The sequence below is a fragment of the Podarcis liolepis genome, assembly GCF_965112155.1.
Source record: "Podarcis liolepis genome assembly, chromosome: 11".
Classification (NCBI taxonomy): Eukaryota; Metazoa; Chordata; class Lepidosauria; order Squamata; family Lacertidae; genus Podarcis; species Podarcis liolepis.
Window position 1 is genome coordinate 42307654 of NC_139565.1, and position 25898 is coordinate 42333551.

At 42.8% G+C, this 25898-nt stretch overlaps 1 long non-coding RNA gene across 4 annotated transcripts; it reads left to right on the forward strand.

Annotated features, from left to right (window-relative positions):
- The first annotated feature begins 1065 nt into the window (after positions 1–1065).
- LOC310688747 lies at positions 1066–25555 on the forward strand. 4 transcript variants are annotated; one of them, XR_014517132.1, is made up of 5 exons: positions 1066–1345; positions 12450–12608; positions 14051–14221; positions 19451–19777; positions 24794–25555. It is a non-coding gene; the product is annotated as an uncharacterized lncRNA (long non-coding RNA). The 4 variants fall into 4 exon arrangements; XR_014517133.1 differs by lacking the exon at positions 24794–25555 and having other exon boundaries at positions 19451–20218; XR_014517134.1 differs by lacking the exons at positions 19451–19777; positions 24794–25555 and adding an exon at positions 15851–18974.
- The last annotated feature ends 343 nt before the right edge of the window (positions 25556–25898 follow it).

Sequence of the window (25898 nt, forward strand, 5' to 3'; positions counted from 1 at the left end):
TAAAAAAGAGAGACCTGTATGGTTTAGTACACATGGGGTTCTTTCATTGAGCAAGGTGGAAATGGATTGTACAGAAAGCTCTCCAGATGGCTTATTAAAAGGTAGGACCTATTAGCTTCCAATTACAAAGCAGTGCAATATACTGAAAGGTGTGATTCTAGGATGATTGAGGAGTGTGCTGACATGTCATGTGGATGCCCTGCAGCTTGCACGCATGATGCATGCGTGTCCTATGGCGTGCACACACAGCCATCCCTTAACGGTGAGGGGGCCCAGCCCCTTCGTTGAATTTTTTTTGGGGGGGCCCAACTCCTCCCACAAGATGGCATACCTGGTACCCAGGATTCTGTTTGAAATGGTATGATACTGCTTACAAAATTACACTGACTCTATGTATGTTTTCATTCCATTGTTTAAGTTCAGAACACAATGAAAATTCCCCTTCTGTGTCCCCATCGATGTTCTGTACACACTGGACCATCATATGTTTTCCTCATTGCCTAGAAAGTTATATCCTGGGGGAAATTATGCCCTACTCTACAGCTTCCCCCTGCCCCCCCACATACTTTCAGGTCTGAAAACTTGTCCCAGTTATGCACCCTAACCATAGACCTATGGATACTCTGCATGTATGAAGCTCTTACAACTGTACATTTAATGGCCCACAGGAAGCTCTTACAGCCGTTCATTTCAAAAGAGGAAGTGGAATCTTCCACGCAAAAGACCGCACTCTGGAAAACCTTCTCTTCCACTGATGCCCATTAAAGGCGTGGGTCCAAATTCCATAGGATACAGCGAGGCAAATGTCACACGATGCCTGTGCCCATTTCTGCTTTGCTTTGTTTGGAAACTGAACCAGCACAAAACAAGACGGCCGTATGCTTATAGCCGCTCTGTGCAGGTCAGCCTTCCTCCCCACAAACAAAAGCCATGCCTTTGGGCTCCCTGCCAATCCTCCTGAGTGGGCAGGGTTTCCTTTCCGAGTGCGCAAGCTGCTGGCAGAATTGGCAGGGAGTCCAACTTTTCAGCCTGGATGAAGGCGTTTTGATTCCCCTGCACCACCAGCAGCACAAACTCCTGTAAACATCCCTTTCCCTTTTTATTATAATGGGGCTGCATTACTCAGTGTAATCTCAGCTGCGGATTTCAAAATAATTAAAATCAAAACAGTTGGCTGATGAAAGCCTATCGCTCGTTAACACAGAGAAAGAAAAGGGCAGGGGAACGACATCAAAGGAGAAGCTTAAACTGACCCACAGCAAAGCGGTTCAGCTGGCTGCTGGCTTTGAAGCTCCCCGAACGGAGCTGCAGGAGACCACACATTGGAAGAGAGCATCTGGAATTGGTAGGCGATGTGGTGTGAGCCAATGCTGCATATGTGTTACATTTGGGGTATGTTCTTCCTTATTCAGGTCTGTGCCAAGCCCAATCCGGCCCACCAGCCATATGTGGCAGCCCAACACGGGGTTGATAGATTTCCTGTTTTAGCTGCCTACAGAAAACAATGGCGGAGTTGTCAATCATCTGGAAGGCCAACCGTGCTTGTGAGATCAACAGTATGGTGGGATGCAATATCCTGGAAGAGGGCATGGATGGACCTCCTAGCTAGACTCTCATAGATAAAGGTAAAGGGACCCCTGACCATTAGGTCCAGTCACGGCCTACTCTGGGGTTGCGGCGCTCATCTCGCTTTATTGGCTGAGGGAGCCGGCGTACAGCTTCCAAGTCATGTGGCCAGCATGACTAAGCCGCTTCTGGCGAACCAGAGCAGCACACGGAAATGCCGTTTACCTTCCCGCCGGAGCGGTACCTATTTATCTACTTGCACTTTGACATGCTTTCGAACTGCTAGGTTGGCAGGAGCAGGGACCGAGCAACGGGAGCTCACCCCGTCGCAGGGATTTGAACCGCCAACCTTCTGATCAGCAAGTCCTAGGCTCTGTGGTTTAACCCACAGCGCCACCTGCGTCCCATAGTCCCTCATAGTCCCAAGGAAAAACAGAAGACACATGGCTCTTGAAGAACAAGAGTGACAGAGGAACTGGTGGGAAGCAGGATGTTGGGGTAGAAGCACCTAGCTGCCACAATACAGATCTAAATTTGGTTAGAATCACAGTATGCTGTGAGATTTTCAGATGAAGGGTGGTGTACAGATGTAATAAATTGTGTGTCTATAGAATAAATGTTCTTTTGTAAATGAATAGGAAGCATACGTCTCTAATGGTTCATCCTCTATGCAGCAGGATTTAATCTCCGCGCATCAGCAGATGAGCAGCTATTAAATCCTGCTCGAGAGCACGGTTTGAAGCCGCTCACATGCTTCTCCTGCAGGTGGGCCACAGCAGGGTAGGGGAGAGGAGACTCGCAAAAGCTGCTTCAAGCAGAGCTTTTGAAAAGCACTTTAAGGCAGCCTCCATGCTCCCAAAGAGAGTGGTCCAGCTTAGTTTGGGCGTTTGCAAGCTATAGCAGCCTTTGCTTGCTTTTCCTCCTATCCCATCAAGCTGTGGCGAGGAGAGAAACAAATCCATGTTTTGCAAACAAGGGAGGCAAACTGGAGAAGCTCTGCTTGCTGCTGTCATTTGCAAACTCCACCCTTGTTCTTCCCCTCCCTGTCAATGGCGGGGCAGGGAGAAATGAGAGGTCTGCCAGCCCTATGCTCAGAGCTTCAAAGCACCAGATTTAGGCAATGGACCTTACAGTGTGGTTTCTCCTGCTGCACCATCAAAGCAGGATGCAGTTTTCCGATCCCCTGCCCTCTACCCAGGGCGCCTGCCCCCCCCCTCACACATCCCTAAATCAAAGCCTGAATTTGGCTTCATGGGTCGTAGCAGTTTGAGAGATGGCTATATAAAGGGTTGTCACCTCCATATAACCATGCCTATACCCTTTGATTGCTAGGAGAGGCAGTGTTTACTGTCCCATTGCCATCTAAGGTATGATAGGTAAAGTACTCTATGCAGGGCCTTCTCAGTGATGGCACCCAGACTGTGAAACTGATGGCCTTTCTGCCTGCAAGTTAAAACAGTGCTGTTTAAATGGGCATTTGAAAGGGGCACTAATTGAAATAGTGTGAAATGGATGGAGGTTTGTTTTTGCTGATTTAAATATTCTACTAGTTTCTGGCATTATTTAAGGTTTTTTTTTTAATGTGTTAGAGTTTCGCTTGCTGTATTTGGTTGACAGCCACCTTGTGGGTCCTATCTGAAATGGAAACGCTGGCTATATACAATTCAATAAATAAATTCACATCTTGCTACTGTTTCTTTCAACAGTGGTTACCAAAGAAGATGTCACTTTCATTAGCAATTATTAGAGATTGGCTTATATTCAAACATACATTTAAATCTTGCACAAGAGGAAATGCAGGTTTTTAAAATTGCACTTGAGCAAGCAGCACTGAAAAACATAATTAACAAAAGACAATGTCAATACAAAATACATTATAAAATGTTGACTTGTACATTAAAAGAACAACAACTGAAAACATAATACTTTTTAGAATCAATTTACTTTTCAGACATTATTTACCAAACAGATTAGGAGAAATGCAAATATTTGATAGAATGACTTCTGGGAATAGTTGTGAAAGTTACAAAAACAATCCAGTAAAAGCTGGTTACTTCATACTTACATCTGGCAGATTCACACATCACATGTCAATTTTACTCCAGGAAAATTTCACCACCCATCCACTGAACCATTCAAATGCATTTATTCCATGCAATGTGAAGGCTTTCTCCATGATAATCAATCAGCTATCAGATCAAATTATTAAAATGTCATCCACTTTTGTTCTCCTGTCTTGGAGTTCGTAGATCAGATATGCCTGAACCTGCCCTAAATTAAAGGGTTCAAGGTCAAGTCACATCTTCTGCTGCAGATCTAAAAACTCTTAGATCTCTCCTTCTACATGCTACTCCCAAACATGAAAGCTGCAGTCATCTTGGATTTGAGAAGTAGGGTCATCGGTGATTTTACAAGGCTATTGTGCCTTTAAGAAGTGAGAACACTTGTCTCCACAACGTGAAAGATTTCACCAGCTTATTTCTGTAGAACAAGCTGTTAAAGACACGGGAACAGACCATGCCTGTTTTCCTGGTCAGTTGGCAACCCAATCCAGAAGTTTGCTTAGTGGGACATTCCATTCCGTCTGCTCTGGGAAATTTTGCAACATCTTTAGCTTTGTAGGGTGAAATTGCACACCGATGGGAGCATCTGTCAATTTCAGTTTCTCTCGGTTTCTCATTTTTCCATACTTACGCTGAGTTCTCCACATTTCCATATCAGTTTGTGATTTTTTTAAAAAATCATCTTGAAAATTAATCAGTGCAGTTCTTCTAATATACACATGACTGTCTGCAATTTTGCCTGTGGTGCACATTTTTGCATAGTAACCTTCCATAATATAATGCATTTCAGATGTTATTTTCACTAATATATGCCTTTTATGCACACTTTACCCTGGTATATGCAATTTTTTGTACATATTACTTGGTTGGAGATCTGCATTGCAAAATTTGGGGAATTTTCAAAGGATGGCTGTGTTTCGGTTTGTGTATTGTTTTGGAAAGCAAGAATTCAGCAGATTCTCCTTCCAATGTGAACGGAATCAAGTTTCTCTCTCATCCCTAATGCTGCGGTTGACATGCTGTGGAATTACTTAATTTTATTTTAAAAGGTAAAGGGATCCCTGACCATTAGGTCCAGTCGTGACCTACTCTGGGGATGCGGCGCTCATCTCGCTTTATTGGCCAAGGGAGCCGGCGTACAGCTTCTGGGTCATGTGGCCAACATGACTAAGCCGCTTCTGGCGAACCAGAGCAGTGCACGGAAACGCCGTTTACCTTCCCGCCAGAGCGGTACCTATTTATCTACTTGCACTTTGAGGTGCTTTTGAACTGCTAGGTTGGCAGGAGCAGGGACCAAGCAACGGGAGCTCACCCCGTTGCAGGGATTCGAACCACCGACCTTCTGACTGGCAAGTCCTAGGCTCTGTGGTTTAACCCACAGATTGCATTTAAATCTCGCATTTCCTCCAAGGGATTCAAAATGGCAGAGGTGGTGCTTTCCCGTCTTCATATTATCCTTACCCTGTGAGATAGGTTAGGCTGAAAGAAAGTGACTGGCCCAAGGTCACTCAGTGAGCTTCATGGATGAGTGGGATTCAAATCCAGGTCTTCCAGATCCTAGTCTGACACTCTAACCACTCCACCACACTTTATTTCTTAGTAGTTATATTATTTATTACAGGGATTTAGCCAAGAAGTCCAGAGGTCGTGAGGATGAACCAAAGGGCAGGACTGGGGAGCAAGTCAGAGGTCAGGCCAAGAATTACAGGAATACCTCCAGCGTCAATGGCAATATGCTTCTGAATACCAGTTGCTGGAAATCTCTATTGCAGAGAGTGCTGTTGTACTTGTGTCCTGCTTATGGGCTTTCTACAGACATCTGGTTGGTGGTCCCAAGATGCAGAATTTGGGGCTCAGCTGAGTCCACAGGCAATTCAAGGTTTTAGAGGGTCTCTGATTTGGCTTGAGATTCCTTGTTGACAGCAGCATTCCATTTTGGAAGGCTCAATTCCCTCTTGGAATGCTCACCAAAACCTCACCAAATCACCCCTCATCTCGCACACAGAACCAATGCACACCCCAACGATCACCCCATGATTCTGTTGCAACCCTCCAGTAGAAAATTACTTTGTTTTTTTTTACTTTTTTGCAATTTATCCAGGCCTTTTGTGTTACTGTTTAATCTCCCGTGTGAACAACTTGTGACCTTTATTTCAAAGCAGGAAGCTGCTTTTCCTGTTTGTCAACAGGGATGTTATTAAATATTTCAAACTGCGTTTTGCATCCCATCCCTGTCATGTCTCTGCCATGGCTCGGAGGCATAAGAATTCCTCCCTCCTCTTTAGCTTTCTCACAACACACCTTCTTGGATCAACTTCAATTTGTTTGAGAGGGAGAAATGTTCACAGACTCATTTTCCTTTGACTGGCAACTCCGCCTTTGCTCAAGGGCCATTGGCAATGTTATATCCTCATCACAAAATGGCGCAGTAATCATAATACCTACACAACAGGTATGTTGTAGTTATGTGATCTGATGGAGGCCTCTCATTCTGTGTAGAAAGTGGGGCTGCACCAAAAAGGTTCCCCATTTCTTTTCCTTATCATTTACATCAACTGTGAAAAGTGTTGTCTGTTTTCAGGATATATGGGGGTTGTTCTTTCAATAACTTTCTCAGAAATGTCTACATTGATCTAGAAATGAATGGAACCTTTCTAGATTTCTAGAAACAATGAAAAGACATGACTACAATTCTATGGAACTTCCTGCCAGCTGAAATCAGACAAACACCTTCCCTGTTGAACTTCAGGCCTTGGGTGAAGACTTCTTTATATATATATATATATATATATATATATATATATATATATATAATCAGCAAGCATTTAAAATAAGTGTTTCTGATTTTGTGCTTAATTTCAACTGATTTTATCTTTTGTAACACCGCTTAGAGATGAGGTCATTAATTTATAAATTTCCCCTTCCCGCCTCTTCTGTTAGAAGATACTTCCACTCAATCAAAATCCCTTTCTTAAAACAAAGAGGGAAAGGAATTGCTGAATTAATTAATAGAACTGGAATACAAAAAAGGGAGGTGTGAGGAGGTCAGGGAAGTAAGGAAATGAAATGTAAGGTACGGAAAGATTTTTGTGTTTTTCTTTTTAAATGTTTATTATCTTTTTTCTGTATTTTGTATTTTTTTCATTTGTTTCTTTTCTCTTTTTCTCTTTTTATTTATGTAATCCTTTCTTTGAAACTTTAATAAATATCATATTAAAAAAAACAAAAACAAAATCCCTTTCTTAATGACAAAGGCATCAACTGGATAGCATAGGAAGCAGGCGTACCAGCTCTAGGGGGCAGAGGTGTTACCAGCCCCCTCAATATTCCTTAGCAGGGGGCTCAGCCCCTTCCCAATATTGAGGGGGCGAGGCGGCTGGACCACCAAGCCGAGTGCAGTGCAGCATCGAAGGCTGGGTCCTCCTGAGCATGAGAGAGGAGGAGCTGCAGTCGTAGAATCTGTGCAGCACTAAGGAAGGCCTGCTCCTGATGATGCGCTCCTCCTGATGGCACATGCGTGACATGTGTCATGCACATGACATCACAGGTATGTGATGCATCACTGCACTCCCCCTACAAGCTTCTGCCCAAGACAGATAGGAAGCTGCCTTATACTGGGTCAGGTGACTGGTCCCTCTAGCCCAGTATTATCTACAGTAATGGGCTGTTTCTCTGCAGGGTTTTGGATAGAAGACATTCCCAGCCCAACGTGGAGACGCCAAGCATTGAACCTAGAACATTTTTCATGCAATATCCCTTCCCCTAATTCTTTGGATTCCACCCAAATAAAATTTGCTCCTTTTTCCTCTTTAGGATATGGTTTCTTATTCTCATATGCAAATACTGTATACATGGATTTACTTGCTTAATTATCCAGTCAATCAATTAAAAGGCATGTGATTAATTACAGTTCTTGAATGGGGCGACGGTGCTGTATTGGCAGCAGAGAAGATCTGCAAAAGGAATTGCCAGTCTGAGAGACCTGAAAGACCATAGGAAGTATAGGAATCAGGCAGGCAGGAAGAGCACCAATCACTCCAACCAAGAACAGCCATTTTCAACATACAAATATCATAAATACATAAATGCTTTAATTCACAGTGGTTGCAGGTACTTTTCTTCAGCCTAGATCTGATACCGGAAATGAACCAGGCTAAAGCAAATGACAGAAAATAATGGAGTTAGTTGAGATGAGATGGAGAAAGGGGCAGTGTTTATCTTCTCTGCCCTGCATTTTCATTTTAATTTAAGTTTTAGCCTACACACACACACATACATTTTATATGTGAATAGGGCAGATATCTAGTCCAAACCAGTACACTGCAGGAATCTCAACTAAACGAGAGTCCACCACCTCCTGAGGGAGTCCGTTTCACAGTCATGCAGCTCTTACTGTCAGAAGGTTTTTCCTGATGTTTAGTCATAATCTCCATAACTTGAAACCATTGGTTTGAGTCCTACACATACACACACACACCCCAGAGCAGGAGAAAACAAGCTTGCTCCATCTTGCACGTGAAAGCCTTTGAGATATTTGAAGATGGCTATCTTATTGCCTCTTTTCCAAGCTAAACATACTCAGCTCCTTCAAGCATCCTTAATGAGGCTTGGTTTCCAGACCCTTGATCATCTTGGTTGCCCTCCTTTGCGCACGTTCCAACTTGTCAACATCCTTCTTAAATTATGGTGCCCACAACTGGACAAAGTAATTCTAAGATTCTATGTGAAGAAGCCTTTGCTCTCTCGTCTTCACATATGTTTAGCTTCTCTCTCATACACTGTAGTGGCTGTGGTGGTGGGGCAGAGTTGCCAAGGTATCCTCCTGACACTGGATTCATTGCAGCTTACTAAGATGGGGCAGGGCTTCAGTGACACTAATTTCAGGAGCGCAGCTCTGCCCCACCCCCATGGCCACTGCTGCTGCTATATAACACATATAGCTTGTTTAGAGAAAAACCGCAGCATGACCACCTCTGAAATACAGAAACTTTCGGAGACAAGTTGCTAGGTGTAGTTGTTTTTATTTTAGAAAAAGCATTTCCTGCCTGGGAAGAGTAAAATTATAGAAAAATATGAATTGCATTATACACAATGAAAATAGGCCATGGGAAGATGTAGAGTAAATTACCATCCACATGTCATCTCCAGGAGCTTTATTTTGTGCTGACGCAGAGAAGGCTAGGAATAACTTATTGCATTCATTGAGCGAGCACAGATAATTATTAACACTAAAATCTCCAATCAAACAGCACGTGGACCTCCAGGTGGCTTCAAATCCCAAATGAAGTGAGGTAGATCTTTCTTGTTCCGTGTGAAGGGAGAGGTTTAAATTGTCTCGACCTTTTGAGAAATCTTTGGAATGTATTTATGGAAGCCTGTCCCTTAAGAATATCTTGATTCATTAGCTGCCTTCAGGCACTCTGGGACTGTTCATAGTAATCACATTGGTGGGGGGGTCAGTAGAGATGAACTCTGTTCTCCGTTGCATTCACATTGCCCTCCGCAAGTTGGAGGGCAACTGTGAAGCATGATGAACTTCTGCAGGGTTCTCAGATGTGCAGAGAGCCACCAGAAGCACAGGAGGCTCCCTACTTCACAAAGTTGCCCTCCAACCATGAGCAGCCAACTCCTAGGGGCCGAGGCCCCTTCAACCCCCCATAAAATATTTGAGGAGGCTGCTGCTCCCAAGTTGCTGGGCATAACCATTCAAATAGTGTGTGTGCCTTGTGACTGATTATGTGGGGTGGGACTTACCTGCCCCCCCATATTTTATTCAAGTTAGGGGCCCTGCCTCCAAATCATAGAAGGCAATGATGATGATGACTAAAAGGGGGCAGAGATAGTGTGCTTGTTCCTATTGCCTTTCCTCACATGATTATGGTCCAGTTCTAGGATGGACAGACACAGATGGGCTAATGACATCACATCTACTTTGGCCTTGAGTCAGATGAGAGAAGGAAAAAGAGTAATAAATGAAAAGAGAAGGTGAGGGAGGGTTTGGGGACTTCCCTTTGGTGTCCTATTATATTAACAGAGCATAATTCAGCAGATGAAAATTATTGCAAGGTTGAAACTTGTAATCTTGATCCAGCTAATCCCATGAAATCTATTTTACTGGTCTCACCACTTTGAAAATTGCAACACACATGTGATGGACATCTGCAGCTCACATTTCGTAGGTGAGGGCCAATGAATGTTTAACTGGGCTTGTTCTGTGTCAAATCAATTTGAATCAGTGCTTAGCAACTAATTGTATGTTGATGCTCACACCGCATGCCTGAGCCTCAGAATGCCCAGTATGTTTATCAGGCTCCAGTACCTCAGTTGTGTGAACCAGCCTTTTTAAGAGTAGATGTATCTTGTGAAGATTAAAAGCACCAGCAAAATTTGACAACCGGTCTTTATTCCTTTCCTCTTATAAATATCACTTTGACCATGAATTTTAGCTTTTACCTGTCCAGATGTTGCTCTTAGAGCATCTCTTGCTGGTAGATTAGAGCAACCACAGAGCTGGAAAGGACCAGAATTCATTAATTCAGTTCTGTCTTTGGCATTCTTACAAAGAGGAACCCTCTGCAAGGAAGCACGCCAGTTTGGGAAGAACAAAAGATCCCAGGGAAATGTGAGCTGTGGGCAGCACAAGCTCCAAAGCCATTTCCCTGTTGATCCTGTTCCATCAGTCATTTTAACATGCAGCTCCTAGATCAAGAGCATATCACATATCAAGCTGATAAGAACAGACTTCCTTGAGAAAAATGCTTCAGAGAAAAAGCTACATAGAGAATAGGACTAGCTGAGACATAGTATGCAATAGTAACCATAAAGTTAAAAGAGGTCAGCAGGATTAGGGATGGCAAGGGTGGGAAGAAATTTGTTCAGCTTGCATTTTAATATGGATTTACCTAATTTGTACTTCCTGAACACAAACCAAATCATAGTTATCCTCCAAAATTTGTACTATTTCAAATTTTGTGATGCAATTCACCAACCCAAAAGAGTATACAAATATGTATATAAGGGGAAAGTGTGCTAAAAAATGTAGATAGTAGTGAAAATAATATACAAACGTTATGCATTATATTGGGGGAAATTGCTTGCAAAAATGTGCCTGTTAGACAAATTTGGAGGGAGGGAGGGAGGGAGGGAAAGGTGTCTAAGTTGTATGAAAATGCAGATATAATGGTTGCACTGACTTTCGTTAAATAAATTGTGAACAAATCAGAAATGGGGAAACTGAACTTAAGATTGGAAAAACGAAAACCAGAATAAAATGAAACTGACAAACTTGTCCATTGCTAAACAGGTTAGCAACCAAGCATCAGAAGAAGGTGCAGTCCCTGTTTTCCTGAGAATAGGAGGTGGCATGGCTGGTTTTCAATCTCAATTAAGCAAGTACAGCCTCTGGCCATAGTGCCATAATAGTCACAGCTTTACTTGTAGGCTATGACATATAGGTTACTGCATGTGATCAGGAGCCAAACAATGATCTTGATGAATGAGAAAAGTTAAAGAGGCACAGATGTATTTGGTAGGAAAAGATTAGCTTGTTTATTTTGGCTGATGCCTTAGTGCAGTGTTTCTCAAACTTGGATCTCCCTCTGTCGTTAGACTACAACTCCCATCATCCCTAGCTAGCAGGACCAGGGAGTTGTAGTCCAACAAAAGCTAGAGATCTAAGTTTGAGAGATATTGTTAATGTAAAACCTGGCTCCTAGCGAGGGTCAGGTGAGGCAAAAGCAGAGGTAGGGAAAATCGAAGGCTGAAGGCAGGAGCAGATGTCATAGCTGCATAGACGAGTGAGCAAGTCTGACTTGGGAGCCTTTAAAGAGAATAGAGAGTGTCACCTGACCCACTCTAGCCAATTGGTGGAAGGAAGCTTTATCAGATGGTCCCCTGATGTTCCGTCCTTAGGGTATTGCTGAGTGGCAGAGCACATGCTTAAACCTTGCCTGACATCCTTTAGGTCACCAGTTCAAGACTTGCTATGGACTCAAATATTCATGACTTTTTTTTTGAACAGAGGAAATCTGGACTCCAGGTCTATGGTGATTTGTGCAAGCTGAGAATGTAGTCACCCTTCCCCTGGCTTATTTTAGCATAATTGCAACCTGTGAAAATTTGTCCCAGGAGTGCAGAGACAGCAAAGTGTGTGTTGTTTACCCTTTCTGCTGTAACTCTGAAGATTAAGGCAGAAAATGAAGTGAGAATTAAACATTTGCTAACAATCAAAGCACCGAAGGCAGAACCAGCAACAGTATGTGAACTATTCAAGGTTGCATTTAATACATCTTATTAAAAATTGGCCAGACCTCAGACTTGTTCCTCCCTATAATCTATGGTAATAATTATGGTGGTGTGTTGAAATGCACAATTATATGGACATGCACAATCCCAAAAATGAAACGTTCTCCAACACCATCAAGAAGGTGTTTCTGAATGGGAAGGTAGTGGCACAAAGAGCTAAAGCTTCCAGTGCATTAAGATATCTTCATTCCTTGTTTCTTGGGAAACTAAGCATTTGAAGCAGTGCTGTAATGAGTTTTGGTGGTGTTCAAGTATCAAGACGAAAATTTCCTTTTGAAGGGGCTGAATTTTTCAACAAATGCCCAGAACAACCCTAGGTATGCCTGTTGTAAAGTAAGACTCGTTGACTGCAGAAGGACTTACTTTCAGTAAAGCGTTTCTAAAAAGCCTTGATGTTTATGTTCAAAATGGCTGTGTTCCTGTTCTATGGGTTACATCCACAATCAGAGGATGTCCATAGAGTATGGCTCATGTTGGATATCACCCTCTCTCTCATTTTAGTTTTCTACATTGCAGATTTTATAAAGCTCCAGGTCCCTATGCTGGGCAATGATGTAAATAATATGATGTGATACCATGCAGCTACTAGTCCCTCTCTGAAACACCTTCAATAACTGCGCACAGGGGATGTCTCCCATATGGTACCCACCTGCTTTCAGATTTATGTGTGCAGAGGTAAGTAAACATGTGACACTCACTTTTTGGGCATGATGGTGTGCAGTTAAAAGGCTAAAGCAATACAGTGCATATAAGAACAATTTGGACAGGATTTTTATTTTAGATCTGTATGTATTTATGCACACACAGACACTCAAACCACACAATAACCAGTGTGCATTTCAAGATATAAACAGAATGAGAAAAATCAGAGATAAGCAAAGATTCCGATTTCAAAATGATTTCTTTGTTTGGTTTTTCTCTTCATGCTGCACCTTCCCTCCTTCAATATTCTGAAATAAAAAATGGAAGCTGAGCCTTTCTGCATTGTTCTTGTTGAATCGACATACATCATAAATGGTGACCACTTTTCTATCAGTACATCCACAAGCAACAGGTTACATGTGCCTTTAATTTCAGATGAAATCTTTCCCACAACCCAAATTCCCCATGTTTTTATCAATCCAATCAGTAATAAGTGGTGGATTTAGCCACAGCTTGCAATGTAGCAGTTGTTAATCATAATAAAATTAGATCCCTTCTAATTCCTGGTATAGCCTTTGCATCTATACATTCTTGCAACACTGTGGAATGTGCTAATGACATTACATAGCTTGTAATCAGTTTAGTAAACTGGAGTAGCCATGCCCAGTTATCTCATATGAAGAGAAGCAGTGACTTGCATGCAGGAGAAGTCTCAGGTTGCGAGCATGTAACCTATCAGAGGAGGGGATATGAGCCAGATGAGGAGAGGGCCCCCACTTTTGTGACAACTGCTCCATAGAGTCCAGACCTATGGACAGCTGCCTAGAGGCCAGAAGCATGTGTGTGTTTGTATGTGTATCCAGAGCACTGTAGAAGCTGTTGTGTTTCTCTTGCCAATAAAGAGTTAACTATCAGGCTTCCTTATCTGGGCCAGGCCAGTACACCTTGCTTCATGGGTGGGCCAGCCCTGCTCAAAAGCACACTTCCCTATATACCCATTTTACTCGCCAAGAGATTGCTCTATCTGTTTAGACTTCATTTCAACACAGCATGGCATCCAGACACTCATTTGAAGGAGTCCAGCTTTTGCAATCAGCCTTGGTGCCTGTCTTTTTTAAGTAACCCTGGTGATTAATTACATGTTGTGCCGCATAACTCTGACTACATAACTGACTCCATAAACTCTCCCACACTTTCTCATGTGCCCATGTTTAGAGACTGTCCTTTACACCAGCCTTTCTCATCCTTGGGTTCCCAGATGTTGTTGGACTACAAATCCCATCATCCACAGCCAGCAGGGGCAGCAGTTAGGGGTGATGGGAGTGGTAGTCCAACAACATGTGGGAACCTAAGGTTGAGAAAGGCTGCTTTATGCTATGTAGCTAATCCACCATGTGACCTGATTCCACAAAGGTATCAAACTTGCCACAAGAATGGCAACCTGTTCAAAATGGGAATGCTCATTTGTTCTTCAGATGAATGGAACAGTGAACTGTGGGTAGCGATGGGAACTGGATCTATCTAACCACCCTTCAAAGTTCTCACCAGCTCTCTATATATTGCAGACTGATCTGGAAATGCAAAGAACTGAACATAAGATGGAGAAACTGAGAGAAACCGAAATTGACAGATTTGCCAAAGCCTAAGTGAGAGTCCCATTCAATCTGAATATTTCTTCCCAGGGCTTTCTGTTGTTTCATGGCATTCCAGGAGAGGTGGGCCTCCCACCGAGGGCTGCAATCTCTATTTTATTTTACCCAGAATGCACTACATCCAGGAGAATTATGGGAGAAGGAAAATGGCATCTTCTGCTGCAGAAGCCAGCTCCTCCCATTAGTGACAGTAGAATTTAGTAAAAAGGAAGGAAGGAAGGAAGGAAGGAAGGAAGGAAGGAAGGAAGGAAAAGTGGAAAGAAAGGAAGATGGAAAACACCCAAACCTATCACAGCAAAATCATTACCAATGGATAAAACATGAAATAAAAGCAGATTTTGATGAATGAAACACTGAATTAATGAGACTTCCAGAAACAAACGTGAAGGAAATCCCCAAAGCAAGATTCCTACTGCAGAGTAATCATGATAAAAACTTAGCACTTTGCAAATCAAAGCTAGGACCTGGTATGGTGAGTTGAACTTCTTCCTCCAGAGCCTTCTATAGCTGTCCCTGATATACAGCAGAGAACATGCAAGACCCATTCAACAGCATCCGTGAGCTTTTTAAAAATGATAAAATCATATCATATTCTGTGCATCAGTGTAGGCAGGCGACCCCAGTAGGAAAGTGTGGGGCCAGGGAATCTGCTGATACCTTGGGTGGTGCTATTTATTGCTAATCTGCTTTTAGATTACATTTTCCTCCTTTCTCTACAAGTTTTGTGACTATTGTGTGATTTGCTTGCTGAACAATGCAGAGAGGAAGCAGTAGGGTCTGTGTGAATGGCTCATGAGCCTAATAACTAGGGGGTCCCATGCTTCTCTTGGAATATATATGTGCATTTCATTGTTGTGCAGGCACATCTGTACAATTACATCGTGGGAAAACTAGAACGCTTCCACTTATTTCAATGAATAAAAGCTACAAGCACTATTATCTGTGTTGCCAGGGGGTGGGGACGCTGTTTAGATTAGTCACTGAATACCCAATGGAACCCCATTTCAAGGAAAACAATTGGACATTCTGAAGAATTGGCTTCCAACAGAGTGCATTGAGGCACCCTATAGAAAGGGTTCCCCCAAAGAAATCCGGTGGAGAAGGAAAGGTGCCACCACCCATTAATGTATAAAGGAAGGAAACTGTGGACATGGAGGTGCTACTAGACTACAACTCCCATCATCCCTCACTATTGGCCACATTAGCAAAGGCTGATGGGAGTTGGAGTCCAACAACATCTGGTTTCCCCACCTCTGCATTATGGAGTTGGTCCATGCCATGCAATCTCTTGGGGGTGTGGGGATAGCCAAATCACCGACAGCAGACTGCTGAAAAAGTCTGCTGACCCCTGAGTAATCTAATCAGGAGCTGAGTAGCAATCCACACACTGGTTTGGGACCATCAAATTGGTTTGGTTCACTGCAAAAAGCAGACCGAATGACTTCTCCATTCCTAGCTCTTATATTTTACCTTTTGGCCGAGTGACTTGACAGCAGGCAAGCCCCGATGAATTCTGGTTCACCTGCATTTTTTCCCAGCTGGTGTGAACCACGGAGACTGCATTGAGTAATTCACCCAGGCTAGATCATTTGCAAATTCTGACAGTCTCTTGCCTTCTTTCAGCCTCCAGGGCACTCGGTGCTGGGCTTAACACCTTTGCTCCTGCAACGTGCCCAGTGATGAAACCCTCGTCCATGGACAATCTCTGGAGCCGCCAACACCCACGGCTGATTGTGCAGAAGGCGACTTTCCCAGCTCATAAAGCATTAGCTACTTGCATGGAGCAATGAATAAACCAGAAATAAAATTTAAAAAGTCAGAGTCGGGCAGGGCTGAGTCCTTAGCATGCTTATAGCAAACACAAAAAGAATGTGCCTTGGAATAGATTCTTTTACCCTGAGGACACACACGTTCTCTGCATGTCCATAAACCTATGAAACTAGGCTGCCTCTAGCACATGGCTAACCAACAGAGCACCAGTGGACCTTCCCAGAAAAGAGAACAGGGAGGTCACTGCTAGGAAGGAGGCGAAAGCCTACATACCATTGCACAGCAAAGGTGTGGCCTTTTGGTTAACGCCAGGCTCAGTTAAGAGCTGGGAAAGTTCTGCTGCACTGAAACCAATAGCTGCACAACGGCCCTAGCCTTGGGTGAGGGAGGGCGGGAGGAATGTTCCTCTCCTCCTTTTCATGTGGCTGCATTCACCTGGGGAGCCAAGCACCCGAAGGACTAGCCCTGTGGCAAGGCGGAGGATTAGCACCCCTGCACCTGCACAGCTTCACGTGAGGCATCTATTTTGCTATGCAAACCAGTTTTGCTGCAGACTTGACCCAGGAGCTGAAGTTGCCCTCAATTCGTTGCTGTTGACAGAATGGGGAAAGAGTTCCAGGGCCAATGTCTCCATGCAAATGCTTCACCATTCATAATAAGTGGAAGTGCACTTCTGGAATGCTAGTTTTAAAATCATGAGGTTGAATGGGACCTTGCTGGTCCTGTTGCTCAGCCCTGCACGACCAGCAGGGTTCAACTACAGCTTCTCTGAGAGATGGCTGAACAGTGTCTGTGGCAATACCTCTAGCAAAAGAGAAGCCACCATCTCTCAAGGCACTTTGCTCCATGTTCTCACAGCTCTTGCGATGAGGAAAGTCCCAAATGTTTGCCTATGGAAGAAAGTCTTCTTGTGTTTGCATAAGAGCAAAGAACTTTGATGATTCTCGGAAACAGGGACCTCTTGAGATACAGATACTGCACTCTTAAAATAATAATTAAGAACTCTGCCGCCTTGGAATTCTCTCAAAGGCTGCTCTCTAAAATACAAGGGGCAAAAGATAAATATTTCCCTCCTCTCTTTAGGAAGTGGGCTGAGCATTAACTATGGTCCTTTGGCCAACAACTTACGGCACATCAAGGGGTTTTCTTTTCTTCTTTTTTCGCTCTGTGATGGCAGACATTTGCTGAACCTTGCTTTCTGGAGATGTCCAAATGGTCCTGGTGCCTAAGCAGGTTGCTGGATTTGGGCCCCAGGATGAGAATTTGCAAGACACACAGCTAAAGACCCACAATTCCTCACTGCAAACTCTGGCTGGGACCTATAAAAGAGAGACACTCTTCAAGGGTGCATGTATTGGGATGGAAGTGGAGGCATAAAGGAATGCATAGTTTTCTTGCAAGTTTTGCTCCATATTGCCAAGCCAAGCCCTATCATTAGGCAGAATGAGACAGCAGATTCTTAGTGTCATGAAAGAGCAGCAAAATGTTGACCTTAATACATTATTGTTTGGGCTCTTGTGACATGCATTGGGTACCAAAGCAGCCTTTACCACCCTGGTGCCCTCTGGATGTTTCGGACTACAATTCCCATCAGTTAGAGGGCTGATGAGAGTTTGGGAGCACATTTGGGAGCACCAAAGTGATGAAGGCTATGTTAAAGTAACTTGACAGGCCTTGGATACTATGGACCTTGACTTGGGGTGGGGATGCTTTCATGCTGAGCCTCAGGCAGCAAACTGTCTTGGGTCAGCCTTGTATATCCTTTAGTGGTAAAAATCATACATGGGATTTCATTTACTTTCTCATTAATCATATTTATTATATGTTGAGACATGATACGTCGGGGAAATATGGAGGTAAAATGGCTGGGGGTTACCAAATGAGCACTGTATTTCCATCAGACAGCAGTTTGACCATCTGTTAGCAAAACTATGCTGTAAAGTGACCAGAAAACGGGTGATAGGGAAATATACATTTGTAAGTATATTTGTGACCTGAAAACCGATAGACACCCAATGCTTGTGCAACATCATCTAAGCCTGGCTGACATTTTGCCTCTTTGACCTGTTCAGACTCTCTATCTGCTTCATTTTCATACAGTAGAGGAGTTCCCAGATTTCCCAATGATGAGATGAGATTAGATTAGAAAAAAACACAGTGATTAGAAAAAAACACAGTGCTGCTTGCACAGAAATTGGGCAACCAAGCACTGATCGCATCTGCAGAGTTCTGCATGGGTGTCACAGAAAGTCTTGGCGAAATGGGCAACCCCAAATGTGCTAGAAACTGCTGTTACTTCCTAAAGCAGCCTGGTTATTTGCGGCATTTGTCGCAGTATTTTGCCGTATTTGTGGCAGCCCTGAGTGCCTTATGTCTGCATGTTTTTTAAACAGTGCAGGAGCTCGTCATTTTGCCTTGGAGCTCAGTGCAATATTCTAAAGGGGGGAAATGTCATGAGGAGAAGACTCAGAGCTGACTTGAAAGACTTATCTTGAACAGCAATGTGCATGGGAAGGAATGTCCGTAGAGAAGTTGAACAATTTCATGGAGGATAAGGCTATCAATGAATACCAACCATGATGGCTATATTCTGCCTCCGCAGTCAGATGCTGTGATGCTTCTGAGTACCAGTTGCTGGAAACCACAGGAAGGGATAGTTCTCTTTTTCTCAGGTGGGTGTCCTGCAGACATGTGGTTTCCAACTGTGGGAAAAGGATGCTGGCCTAAATGGGCCATTGGCCTGATGCAACAGGCTCTTCTTAGATAGGAGGAGTGGGAGTTAGAGGCTGGCTGACTGTTTCACCGCTGTTTTGCTGAAAGTAGAAACTTAAGCAGACTCTGTGTCTGGAGGAGTTTGCGAGGGAAGGCAAGCAAAATGGACTGGTAACTTATGCACTGCTACAAATGAGTTTTGGAAGCAAAAAGCAAGAGACTCTCTCTTGGGCTTAATGGTTGAGAAATGCATTGTATTGGCCTTGATATGTGTCAGAGGAATCCCACCAAAAAGGTCCTGTCACGAGTCAGTGCCAACTATGCAATGCACAGTTTGTACATCAGGAGCCCAGATAGGAGTGTGATGCTTCTTTGGAAGCTGCAAAAGGGCCTTGTATTTCTGGAGGGCAGTGGGTCACTGATACTCCTATGTGAGTAGTGGAAAGGTTCATGATTAATGTAATAGTTCAGTGGGTAGAAATGTACCCAGCACAGTATGGACCCAAACAAACGTTGATGAAGGACAAAGAGATCTCTAGGTTCCCCGTGGGGATTCTGTCTTGCACAGACAAAGCTATGCACGTGGCGGGAGGGTGGGTGGTGCCTATCATCAGCTTCATTTAAAAGTAGGAATTGTTGCATTTTCCTTCCGCTGTTTCCCTTACACTCACTTGTGGCAACAGGTTTTCAGATACATGAATGGTGCAGTGATGTGTTTGTTTGTGTGTGCTGTGTGTGAAGATTCCACACTGTGTGAAGATTCCTGCACAACCCAGATACGGTAAGCATGTCCGAGCGTGTGAAAATGAGGCATCATTTTGAAAATATGAAATGGTATGTTCTTAATCAGAAATAAATATTTGTTCAGAAACCATTATGGGTAGCTGGAATGATGATGGCAGGAGGCAAAAGTGATTCATGGGGTCAGAGCTTAACAAAATAACACCTTGATGTGCTTCCCCCCCCCCCCAACGATAGCAAAGAGTACTTGATAAAGCTGTTGAAAATAAACACACACTTCCCCTGAGTACATCTATTTGATGAAGACCAGAAGTGCCGTTTATCAAGGTGACATTGATGTTGAATCAGATATGCAAAACTTGTCTAACATTCCACACATCAAAGCTGTGTAATGGTATATTATGGCTCAGCTCTTTCCCACAGATTCAGCAGGCAAAACTATTATAAGATATCTCATTGCACCATCACTGTGAGTTCAAACGGTTCAGAAACAAGGAATCAAGCCCCATCATTTGCTACATCAAATGATAACTCTCTCTCACACAGAGTCGCACACATGTATCCATGAATATTATACAAGTATATAAGTGGGGGGGGGGTATATGTGTGGGTGTATCTTCCTATATAATAAAAATGTAAGGCTGTCACTGCACAGCCCCTTTGAAGGGATTTGTAGTGCCATGTCAGAAACCTGGATTTGCATGAAATCAGGGTGAAAGTGGAGACAGTGAAGGCAGGTTCCACAACAGCAGTGGCCTTGGCAAGGGAATGAGTAGTTTAAAACAATTGCAGCACAAAAGAGATAAGTGGCTTCAGAAATGTGTTTGGGAAGGTGAAAAGTGTGCTTAGTGCTAGCATGGAGTGGTAAGGGAAAGCTCTAAAGGGTCAATGTGGGAGAATGGCCGTGGGGTTAGCAAGTGGCGTGAGCAGGGACAGAGCCCTGGTGTGTGTGTGTGTGTGTGTGTGTGTGTGTGTGTGTGTGTGTGCATGCATGCGATGCTTAAATTGAAATAACCCAAAGGAACCTATTTTTCTTCTTGTTGCACCACAGATATTGGCTTTGCCCTTTTCCCACTTCTGAATTCAGCTCAGTGTTGTTGGCAGTGGCTCTTCAGGGCAGTGCCGGATTTACGTATAAGCTAAACAAGCTATAGCTTAGGGCCCCACTCTCTTGGGGGCCCCAAAAAAATTTAAAGGGAAAAAAACTGGATGTACATTTCCAAAATATAAGATAAAAAACAAATAAAATAAAACCTACATACAGCTACAGCATTTTGTGTTGTGTGGGCTCCTACGATGTAAGCAATAGGCCCTGCCTGCTAGCCTGCTCCCTAAAATATCACTGGTAATTATTTCACTATTAATATACTTCTTTTTAATTGTATTTCACTATTAATATACTTCTTCTTAATTGTATTTTAGTTCAACAATTACTTTGATAAAATACATATTTTGTTATGTGCAAATGGCTTTAGATACCTATTAGGTCCATAAATTACCATATAGCATATACAGTGGTACCTCAGGTTAAGTACTTAATTCGTTCCAGAGGTCTGTTCTTAACCTGAAACTGTTCTTAACCTGAAGCACCACTTTAGCTAATGGGGCCTCCTGCTGCTGCCGCGCCACCAGAGCACGATTTCTGTTCTCATCCTGAAGCAAAGTTCTTAACCCAAGGTAATATTTCTGGGTTAGCGGAGACTGTAACCTGAAGCGTATGTAACCTGAAGCATATGTAACCCGAGGTACCACTGTATTCAACACAAAAAAGTGACAATTTGTTGTTATCAAAGAACAGCTGGACATATAAAGGGCCTCATTACCTTCAGTAACTGAGAGCCTCATCAAAACTAAATGCAGCCCTGCTTCAGGGTTTCAGATAGTGAAATTCCCAGTCCTAACTGGAAATGCCAGGAATAGATGCTAAAACATTTTGCATGCAAAGTTGATGCTCTGCTGATGAGCTGCAGCAGTTCTGCCCATGTTCCAGGGATCTCTCAAAAGCCCAACCAGCACTGCTGGCCACAGCTGCATCTTCTTGGAATCCAGAAGCAGTGCCAGGACCACTCTTATACTTTTCACAACTGAGAGTGAAGCACATGTCTGGTTTAAATTCAGAAACCTGGGAAGCACTGCTCTTGAGAGCTGGTTCCATCTTCCTGACAGGTTGTTAACTAGAGGAACGAGAGCAATCCTGGAATCACAGGAGACTTCGCTGGAGGACATCTGGTGCTGCTCTAAAAATACTCCCAGATTGTTCTTGGCTACAGAAAATCTCTGTAAAAAAAAACCCTTGTACTCCTTTTAAATGAGCAAAGGCATCTGACTTATTTTGAGCAGATTGCATTTCATCACTTATCTTTCAAAGTTTGTTTGACATGTTAAGCATCAATTGACCACAGGACATGGAACGAAAAGAAGAAGAAGAAGTAGGCTCAGAATACATTCAAACTAGCCATGTTCATTTCAAGATGCTGATGTAAAGCCATAGATTACGTCATAAAAATGAATTCAGAAAATAAAGGGTAAGTTCAGAGAGAGGTGGGGAGAGGGAGGGAGGGAGGGAGGGAGGGAGGGAGGGAGGGAGGGAGGGAGGGGGAGAGAAAGTATGTAATTGTTTCATGTATATACAATGAGAGGAGCATATGTTTAGCAATATAATTATTGGGGAGTGTGCATCTAATGAGCACATCGGTGCGCAATCAAATATAAGTGCACAACTCTGCAAGATTCTGGGCACCTCTCAAGAGGTGTGGGGAATAACTTGCCCTGGTCTCAGCCTTCGCGCACATGTACACCAGGCCATGTGCAATTGGGGTGTCTACAGGAGGATAGCCATGTGTCCCACTTTACAGAGGACAGCCCTTTATTCAAAGGGCTGCCAGGCCCAGTCTAACTTTCTTTATTATTTTGTTTATTTATTTCATAAAGCTTTTACACTTTTTGATTGTTAAAAAAAAAAGCCTCAAAGAGACTAACACAATAAAATTATCTGTGGAAAAAAACCACCTCTATAAAGCAGTACAAAGATAAAATCAACAATAAACTAAAAACAGATTAAAACATACATCGATATTCTACATCTCTGCATGGGCTTGTCCAAACAAAAATGTTTTTAGCATGTGCCGAAAAGAGTAAATTGAAGGCGCTTGTCTGAGGTCACCTGTCTGAATATAGGTTCTGCTGCACTTATTATGGAGAGGATTTTGTGGCACTTGCAACAGGGCCAGTTCTGCAGATCAAGGCAGTCGAATAATAATTCTAATGATCATTTTATTATTTGTACCCTGCCCACCTGACTGCGCATATATGGGGCAAGGCGATCTCACAGGTAAACTGGTCCCGAGTTGTAATGTTCTTTATATACTGATAGTAACAATTTGAACTTGGCCCGGTGGCAAATCAGCAACCAGTGCAGATCTCTGACCACAGGTGTTCTATGCTGGCAGGGCCTCACTCCTGCCAGCAATTGTGCTGCAACATTCTGCAAGAACTGTAGCTTCCAGATGAAGCGCAAGGGAAGCCTCATATACAGTGCATTGCAGTAACTTTAAAGATAAAGCCACTCCCGACATAAGGGGGGGTTGCAGGCTCAGGCCCACCTGCATATGCATAGATGCAGCAGCACTGCACGACTTGGGAATCCTCGGGCTGCGTCATTCTCCACGCCAGCCAATCGGCTAGGGGAGGTCATTTAAGGTCGGGGCAGCCCAGGATCGCCCTTTCTTTCCCTCATCTGGCTGCCTAAAGCCAATACCGCTGCTCTTACCTGTAACCAATAAAGTTGTGGCCATTTTTCACCCATTAACCTAAATTCTGGTGTCCAGTGTCTTTATTTATTCCAACTTGGGGGGGGGATCGCCACGCAAAGAGCTGTAAGAAGGGAGAACAGGGGCTCTGAGAGTCCCCATAACCAAATGTTAGCACCTAGACAGCAGACTGAGGGTGCAAACAGCTCACCTGGTGACAGTCTTCCCCACTTTGGTGAGATGAATTGCATTTCCATTTCAACTATATGCAGATCTCTGTTGCCTTTTGTTCTCTTTTGTAGGGACATGTAGGGATGGTTTAGAATTTCACTGTGACATGACATTTTGTAGTGACATGTAGGGATGGTTTAGAATTAGAAACAGAACTGTTAGAACCCAAAACTAAGATTTTGTCAAAAATGTATAACTTGCTGTTGAAATGAATACTCAGGATGAAACGGTGAAATCTGCTATGATTAAATGGGCACAAGATGTTGGACATAATATTATGTTTGCTGACTGGGAACAGTTGTGGACCACAGGTACGAAGTTTACGGCATGTAATGCCTTGAGAGAGAATATTATGAAAATGATTTACAGGTGGTACATGACCCCAGTCAAGCTTGCAAAAATCTATCATTTGCCCGATAATAAATGTTGGAAATGTAAAGAAACTGAAGGATACATTCTTTCACCTTTGGTGGACGTGCCCAAGGATTAAGGCTTTCTGGGAAATGATATATAATGAACTGAAAAAGGTATTTAAATATACCTCCCTGAAGAAACCAGAGGCCTTTCTCCTGGGCATAGTCGGCCAATTGGTGCCAAAGAAGGATAGAACTTTTTTTATGTACGTTACAACAGCAGCAAGAATACTCATTGCAAAGTATTGGAAGACACAAGATTTACCCACTCTGGAAGAATGGCAGATGAAGCTGATGGACTATATGGAACTGGCAGAAATGACTGGCAGAATCCGAGACCAGGGAGAAGAGTCGGTGGAAGAAGATTGGAAGAAATTTAAAGACTATCTACAGAAATATTGTAAAATTAATGAATGTTAGAATGATGTTGGATAGAAATTAAGTGGTTTCCAGCTGTAATGCTTTAAGGGAATATGAAAAATGGGTTGTTAATAGGGAAAAATCTAATGTTACTATTTTAAGACCAAAGATTAGGATAAACAAAGAGGGTAAGGATTTGCTGAGCTAACAAATTGAACTGGAATACAAAAAAGGGAGGTATGAGGAGGTCCGGGAAACAAGCTAAGGAAAATAAGTAATAGAAAAATGGAGTGGTTTTTAATCATTTTTATTTTGTATTTTTTTTTCATTTTGTATTGTAATATCTTTAAAAAATCTTAATAAATATCTTATAAAAAAATAGAATTTCACTGTCGTCAAATTTTAATGCGAGCTTCGCGGTGTTCGCTCGGACGACAGCCATGTGAGGCAATGGGGTTCGTGCAAGCGGTAGCAGTAGTTAATGATACCGATTTGTGTTTATTTATTTTTTAATCACAAACCTAACAACAATGTTTTTGAGTCCAAACTATTATACTAACTCTATTTTGTTCTCTGTCCTTGTTTTGCAGTTACCATCCATTCTGATGTCCTTGAAACATGGATTCCCTTGAACTCTTGTTTTATTGATGTCATGCTGGCAGCTATTAACATTCATTGTTTTGTTTCTTATCCTTTCTCCCTACCTATATAGCTCTTCATTACACGCTTGCCAAGGTTGGGGGTGTCAGGCACTTATGCTGAATGAGGGTGTCATGGGGATGGTGGATTAAAGGGGAAGAAGAACCTGAGAGCAGAGATAGTTAAGTAAAGGCATGAGAGTCCTTGTAGTTTTATGGCCAGGATGCTTCTGAGCATGCTCAGGAGCACCATTTCCTGCTGGGGTGCCTGGGCTTTGTAGTTTTGTCTGCCTCCCTGCCTGGTTCATTAAACTGGGAAAGCCGTATGAAACTACAGCTCACATGTAGCTAGGGCAAATAATGATGATGCTGACCACCCAAGTGAAAAATCCAAGCCTTTCATGTGTCCTTTCAAAAAAGACCCTTCATGTGTCCAGTCAGCTTTCCGTATGCCAATTTAAACTCATCCATTGAAAGAGGAGACCAACAGGGAGGGAGGACTAGAGACAAGTTCACCCTGGGCTTTGCTTTTTTGTGCTTTCTTAGGGACACAATGGAAAGGCCCCATCCGCCCCTCTCCCCATGGGAAAATGTGGCATGATCTCTCAGAGTAATCAAATGAAACTTTAACACGTGGCATGATAAAAGTCTATAATTTTATCAGGTCAAGTTACTTGTTGTTTACTGTTGTAACAATTGTTTTCTCAAAATCTATCTTCTGTACCATGAAAATAAATAAAAAGAGTATTAAAAAAAAGAATTATCAACAAATGAATTAATGTTTAAGTGAGCCAGCGAGAAGTCACTTATCACTAGGGATATCAGAGAATTCAGACAAAAACAGAAAGCAGAAATTGCTGCAGTTTGCGCATTTTTCCATGGTCAGACAAAGAAATCAGTCGAACAAATGTATTCATTCACATAGTTGTCGTTGTCGTTTTTAAGTCCATAAATGATAAGTAATTAATGTCTTTTAAAACATTGTTTTGATCTTTCCTTTACATTGAAATGAATGCATGTTACATAAGTTAGGTCAATAGTTATGTAAGTTACATGA